The following is a 7,162-nucleotide window of genomic DNA, read 5'->3' as shown; positions in this document are numbered from 1 at the left end:
GGTCTCTCAAATGAAGAAATCCTCAGCATATTTATATTTAAGAGAGAAGATAACCATGGAACTGCCGAATTTTAAGTTCATTTTTAGTTAGTCAACAGTTTTCAAAGCTCATTTTTATTAGGACACATGTTTAAAAACAAATTCAAAAGAAATCCAAGGAAAATTAATTGTATTTTAATGAACTTAGTTCTGCCTCCTCAAGACAGCTATAGTGTAGATAAAAGTTGTGGATTTATTTTCTAATTATGAGATTGAAGACAAAATTTTCATCAATTCTGCAGAAATATTGAAAAGTTTACGCAAACAGAATTTCAATGAAATATTCACTCTTTATTGCACCCTTATAACTCAACAGGTTACAATCAGACAACAAATACAGCCTCTGCCAAAAAAAACTTAAAAGCCACAAAGTCACATTTCAAATCTAACAACAGTGTCCTTCACAGGGAACAGTTCCTGTAATAGCCTCCAACATCAGCCAGTTGGCACAAGCTGTAACGCTATGCAGTGGCTTATTTTACACCAATTTTGAATGAAAAGACGGCACTCTCAGACTCCCTGACTCTGAGTGATTACTACTGGGCTCAGGTTAAGCCTGGTCTTCTAATAACTACCAAGAGCTTACAAAGGGCTAGAAAATTATTTCTTACAGCTTGTGCTGCCATTAACTCCATCTCAGCATATAAGTAAGATAGTAATATTACGGCAAAATAAAGCTAGGTAAGATGGATCGTGCAGAAGAAAAAGCCCTGGAGAAACTAAGACAAAACAACATTTAAAGTTTAAAATTTGTTGCCATTTAAATCAACTCCTCTGAGCAAAAGACTCACTACAACATTGATATAAAGTAGAAGCAAGTTCAGAACAAGCTCACAGTATATTCCAATATTAGTCTTTTATATGCACAGATATCAGATGAAGAAAACTTTAAAGTCCCCTTTTTTAAAAAAAAATGAGTGCTTATTGGAGGACCTATTAAGCTCCTGATTTCCACATCTATAGTTAGAGCTGGTTGCAGCAGTGCGAGTGAGAGAGAAATATTTGGTTTGGGAATTGTTGGGTTGTGGGGGTTTTTTCCCAAATGCTTTCTTTTTTAACTGAATAAGATAACTTTTTAAAAGAAACCCTTTTAAAGAGCACATATTGGTTACAACTAACTATTTATCAGTGAGGATTGTCAAGTCCGGAAGGAAACCCCATTGAGGAGTGAGAGACTGCAGAACTGGCCATTTTGTGAGAAGTGCGGGCTTTTTCCACATAGTCACTCAGTTTGTACTTTTATTCCCTTGCTTTTCCAGTATATTTGCTAAAAAGCCTTCTGCAGTAGCCATTTTGTTCTTATAAATCCTGAGGAAAATGACAGATGCTCACTCAAACTTTCTTTAAGGCTTTACTTGCCTCTCTTCTCATTGTCTTCCTTAATTTAAAATATGTATTTATCATAAGAAAATTAAAGAAGGTGTATCACAGTTCATGCAACAGAACTGAACACCATGGCAATTGCATTTTATCATAGCACTAAAAGCACTTGTCACAGGTTAAGGAAGTAACTGATGTCTCTGTGGGATCCATACAATAGAGATCCCACCAAGAACAACTGGAAGGCAGGTGACCCCCACTCCAACTGTTTATGACAGGTAATAACTACTCCAGGAAAGAAGATAAAACAAGAAATCTCTTCCTTCCCAAACTTCTCCCAGAAAAAAAAAAAAAAGATTGGCTATTGTCTTCAGACAGGAGCAAAGATTTGGCTTAAGATAGGCAAAATGCTGCCTATTACCCTCACGAGGTATAGTGAATGTTCAAAACCACCTACATGTCTATAGTCATTATCTACATAGTATCAAATGATGCAACACTGATTTTTTGCAAGTTCTTTTCTCAAGGAACCAAGAAATCTGACTCAGTAAATTGCTATTCAATTAAGTCAGTCAAAATCACAACCACTGAGTGTTAAATGAGAAAACTGACTAGGATCTTCTCCATATTTTATCGGCCTTTCCTTGCTTTTCCTCGCAATTTCCACTGTCACCCTTTTCATTCTTGTATAAAAATCCATGAGAATGAAGCCCCACCTAAATTCATATTTTTGCATGCTTATCTTTTCTAAGGAACTGGTTTAAGCAAACTTTCCACAGCAACAAGGTTTTAATACTGCCAGTCTTTCTGAGGATGGACACTGTGACAGGAGGGTAGATAATGAGTTGGCTGCAAGCCCACCCTGTCCGGGTGGTGCGAGGCAGAAATGCTAAGCAAACATACGCCCTGCAGTGTGATGAACAGGAATACATGATATAAAGATAAGCTCAGCCAATTAAGTATGCAGACACTTGGGGTTGCAGGATTTGTTCAGCTGGGGTCAGAATCCTGTCCTTATTCAAAAGTACTCGAATGTCAATCCTCTGAGAACAGTCTAATACAGAGCACCAGAGAGTGATCTGTCTGTGTAAGAATACAAAAGTGCAGAATTTCTCATAGGCATAGAGGCAAGCCATTTATTAAAACAGAACTATCACGATTACCTGCCAAGACATCCAAATCTTTCCTTTCTTAAGGGGTCTAGCGCCTTTTCACACATACAGAAAGAGCCATTTTAAATAATGCTTCCAGTAACTGTTGGAGATCCACAGCACCAAGTATTGATCCACCTGTCCTCTGGCATTACAAAGCATAGGTTGCCTGAGGTCACATCCTCTACTTTTTATCCCAAACTTGCAATACTGCTGTGGTTCCTTTTAATTCTCCTCTATCAATAGCATGGAAGTGCAGACATAGAGTATCCAAACAGCAAGACCGTAAAGGTTTAGTATCAAGGAACATACTTCTATCATGATTCTAATGTGCAAGTCCTGGATATGTGACAAAGTTGTATCACCTGCTCTGTGGTGACTGGCCCTATGCATATTCTTGAAACAGAATTAAAAATGAAGTTTACCATAGGTCCCAGCATGTTATGCTCAACTATATCACCTGACACATGCTGGAGGTTTTGACAATACAGACTGTTTAGGCTGCAGCATCCTCACCTGATGTAAGCCATGTTAACTTCATCATGAGCCTTAAAACCTTGGGTCTGGATCATGTTGTGAAGAAAGCTATTCTTTTACAATATTTAACACTGTACTCATAAAGGCCTTGTACTGACACATTTAACAATGGCAATCAGATTTTTGTTCTGTGATTACTCCCCAAAATTCATTAAGGCAAAGCATGGAGCAAGATACTTCAGATAGCAAAGTGTAGCAGAATCTAACTCACTTTGATAGATAAAGTGACAAAATACAGCATCATTATAAGTCTGCTCCAAAGCCATCTTAAGAAGAGAGCTGGATTTGCTGCAGTATGGCAGATGATAATTTCTACACTCATGAACATCAGCCAGTGCTCTTTCTGCAATACTCTCTCTCACCAGGAGTTGCCGGGAGCACTGCCAATCCACACTGTTAGCTGATATTCATCAAGCAGCAGCCCAACCTTTTGTGCCTTTTCACTCCCCCGAGGAGGATCCTGTGCCCCCATACAAAGCAACACAGGACCCCAAAGGACATAAACAACTAAACATCCTTATTGACCATGGAAGAGCAGACATCAACCTCACACAGTGATCACCTCACTTTGATCAGAGCTTCATGCACCACTTACAGATGCCTAAAGCCAGTGTGTGTTTCTGACCCCCATATTTCTTCACAATTAACTCAGCGGCACACAGTTTTATCCTGCAATGGTCAAGAGGACAACACGTGTTTGCCTGCTTTCCCTGGCTTGCGCTTTTGCCTTTATTGATTATGATCAGCTGTAAAGCCTGTGAATTCTGGGTGCTCCAGGGGGTTTCTTGACAGCTAACTAAGCCTGAGGCAAACACAGACTCATGCAGCTCCAAACAATCCTACCTGGGTTTCTTCCTCCTCCCCCTTCCACCATGCACTGCATTTAATGGTAATTGTTTATGATAAGGAGATTGTAATTAGGAACATGCACTGGCATAAGTGTCCAGCATTTCATATGCCAAGCATGTGCCACCAGCGCAGTCAAGATGCCTCCAAAGATTCTTTTAAATTTTTATGATTTTCTTACAGCAGATAAAGAATCCCTTCCCCCTATGCACACGTACATTTATGCAGCTTAACTCCACTTTCTTGTGGCAGCTGATTCAAATACAGCCCAAGTTACTAACACTGCACAAACGAAGTTGTTGGTTCTTTCCCAGTAAGTAGGAGGCAAATGTCACAACCCAGCACCGTGAACTTTTAAAATGGCAGTCAAGCAGAGAAGTTTAGGGCTGAGCATATGCACAGATGGCTAGCCAATGTCTCATTCCCAGCCCAGTGTTCATCTGTGGGTGAGATACAGTGTGCTGATCTTGCCTTTGTGTAAATGCCGTTCGTGCTGCATAGATTATTTAAGGATTTCAGAATATATATAATATAAGAATATAAGGAGAAGGCATGTAGATTATAGAGTTCCCTTACAAGCACACACAGCTCCATGTAGACCCAGAGAAGACAACACTCCTGTGAGAAGGGGAGTTTCGAGTTTGTGAAAGATGGCAGTGGGAATGGTAATCTGAGTCTTATGTTAACACTCTTTCTTTAAAAGTTGCTTATTCATTTAAGCTATCAACATGTTGACTCATTTCTGTTTGGCTAGAGGTAATAGCTGTAGTCTCCCATGCATTCAAGTTTCAACCAAATTAGAGTGCAAGTTAGGATTCTTCGCCCCTGGCTGACAGCCTTACACAGCTGTCAGGACAGCAGAAGGCTTTCTCCAGGTAAATGAGAGATCTGCATTGCTATGGCACAGTTCCTGCTAATCCTTTTATCTGATGCTGCCATCAGTGAGACCCACCAAGGAAGAAATACATGCCATGCCCACAATTATACATACTCTGCTAATTGAGTTTCCTTGCAAAACAATAAGCTTCTAGGAAAAAAAAAAAAAGCTGTATGTAACTGACAGAATTAATGCCTCAGCCTTTTGGATCTCACTGCAAGTATAAAGAACAAAACCACTCCAGTTGCATATTTTACAGGATTTAGAGAAGGAAAAAAGCCTTTTTCTGAGCTACAGGCACTTGTATAAACATTTTTTACAGTTTACATTGATCTGAAAGATGGCTACTCCCCTTCATTAAACAGAGATGCAATCACCATTTGGAAAAGGATGGATTTCACAACAAATTATCAGGCAGTTACAACCTTAAAGTTTTATCATTCTACCCAACTAAATGGAGCTCAGTAAACAGATGTGTCTGAGAACCTCAAAGCAGACTATGCGTTACCCAGCCCTTATCCACCAGCCTATTTCATGTCATATACAGCAGCCTGGCCAAGAGTCTAGAAATGCAAAGAAGACTTTTAGCATTGCCCTTAAAATCAAGAGGCTTATGATATTTCAAGTCCACAGTAGGGAGACATGACAGAAGAGAAGAATTTTCAGTGAAGCTTCACGTGATATGCTGTAGTAGCCAAGGAGTTGGTTTTCAGATGGCTTTTCATCATGCATCAGTTTGGAAAAATGCTTAAGCAGAAATATATCAGGAATACGTTTATTAATTTCATGATGATTACATTTTCCTCTAGCAATGTTACTTAATTCATCAACCAGTTAGTGTGCTCCAATAAGATGTTCATTTTCAGGATAGCAGAAAATGCATGCACCTGTTGAAGGTTATGAAAAGCACCATATTTTTAATTCATTTAGATACAACTCAAAACAGCATGAGAGGTGTATGACACTTACACTGAAATAACAGCTCCTGTCATGAAAACAAAAGTTCTCTCCTATCTGCATGTAAGATATTTGCTTGAAGCAAATGAAGTGGATTGACCATTTTGCAGTGCAGGGTCTGAGGACCAGATTTCATCTCTTGAAGTACTCTATTGTGGAGAAGATTGAAGTGCACATAGGCATAGATACACCCCCACTTAATTCCCGACTCTTAACCTATACAGCTAAATTAAAAGCTCAATTGCCCACAACTTTTACTAAGCAAGGAAAATGCCAGAAAGTAATTTTGACCTTATGTTAGCTGACTCCATCTTCTAGAGGTACCTGTGTTCTACCCTAACAAGACCTCTAATTTAGGCATCTTGTGTTTGGAAAGGCATCAAGCATGTAGAAACAAGGAGGATAAAACTGGTATACATTGAAGTCATGTTATAATATTACAAAACTTCTTCCAGCATGTCTTTTCTGCTGTGCAGAGCAGTAAAGAATGATTTGGTCCACATAATACAACCTTCTGCTCCTGCGTTTCCCTCAACTTCCAAGGCATTAACAGTAATTGTCCCTCACCTCAGAGCAGAGCTGTGGTTCCCTGCTTCTCTCTACATGCTGAGATAACAGTGTCAACCAATCCAGCTCTTACAGCAGATTGTTTCATCTGGTCAGTCAATACAGGTTTGCCTTCCTTAGGAAAAAAAAATCAATCTTAGCTATTACGAGAAGTAGTGTCTAAGGCATGATAAACAGCATTAAATAATAGAAGCAACCCTAATGTTTAGGTTGCTCTTCAATTATGAAAGATTATGACCTTTTCCTGAGGTACCTTTGCAATGGAAGCCTTTGCTGCAGACCTTTGAAATTCAGCAGAGAAGGCCCTTGAGCTAAAAAGTGCTTTCCCCTTTGTCTTATGAAATTCCATTCGATTTTAGCTGCAATCTCAACTGTTAAAAAAAAAAAAAATTAAAAAAAATCACATTTCCTTTATTTCCCTTGCATTCCCCAGAATATAAGAACAGCTGCACTAAGTCAGACTAAAGGTCCATCTAGCTTTGTTTCCTGCCTTTCTGACAGCAGCCAGTAGCAGATGTTTAGGGAGAACATATAAAATATAGGGCATACACACAGTGATATTCCCCTGTAAACCTCCCAGCTTCTGACACTCAGCAGTTTAGGGACTTCCTGAGCCTAATTTAAAGCCCACCATTCTGTATATATAATTAGAGGGTATATTCCCCAAGTGAATTACTTTGCATTTATCAACATGAATTTTGTCTGCCCAGTCATTCAGTATTATCAGATCATTCTGCAGTTCTTTAGACTGCATTTTATTTTTTTATGACTCTGAACAATTTTGTACTATCATCAGTCTTTGTCAAGTCACACTTCGTCCCTTTCCCACACTATTCAGTAACACCTTAAGTAGCACAAGTTCTGGAAC

General features: G+C 39.1%; 1 long non-coding RNA gene across 1 annotated transcript; it reads right to left on the bottom strand.

The window, feature by feature from the left end:
* Window positions 1-5,529: 5,529 nt before the first annotated feature.
* LOC138688541 (uncharacterized) lies at window positions 5,530-6,960 on the bottom strand. The gene is made up of 2 exons (XR_011327402.1): window positions 6,295-6,960; window positions 5,530-5,876 (listed from the first exon to the last, which is right to left on the bottom strand). It is a non-coding gene; the product is annotated as an uncharacterized lncRNA (long non-coding RNA).
* Window positions 6,961-7,162: the final 202 nt, after the last annotated feature.

The sequence above is a fragment of the Haliaeetus albicilla genome, chromosome 2 (assembly GCF_947461875.1).
Source record: "Haliaeetus albicilla chromosome 2, bHalAlb1.1, whole genome shotgun sequence".
NCBI lineage: Eukaryota > Metazoa > Chordata > Aves > Accipitriformes > Accipitridae > Haliaeetus > Haliaeetus albicilla.
This window is presented reverse-complemented; position numbering and strand designations above follow the sequence as displayed.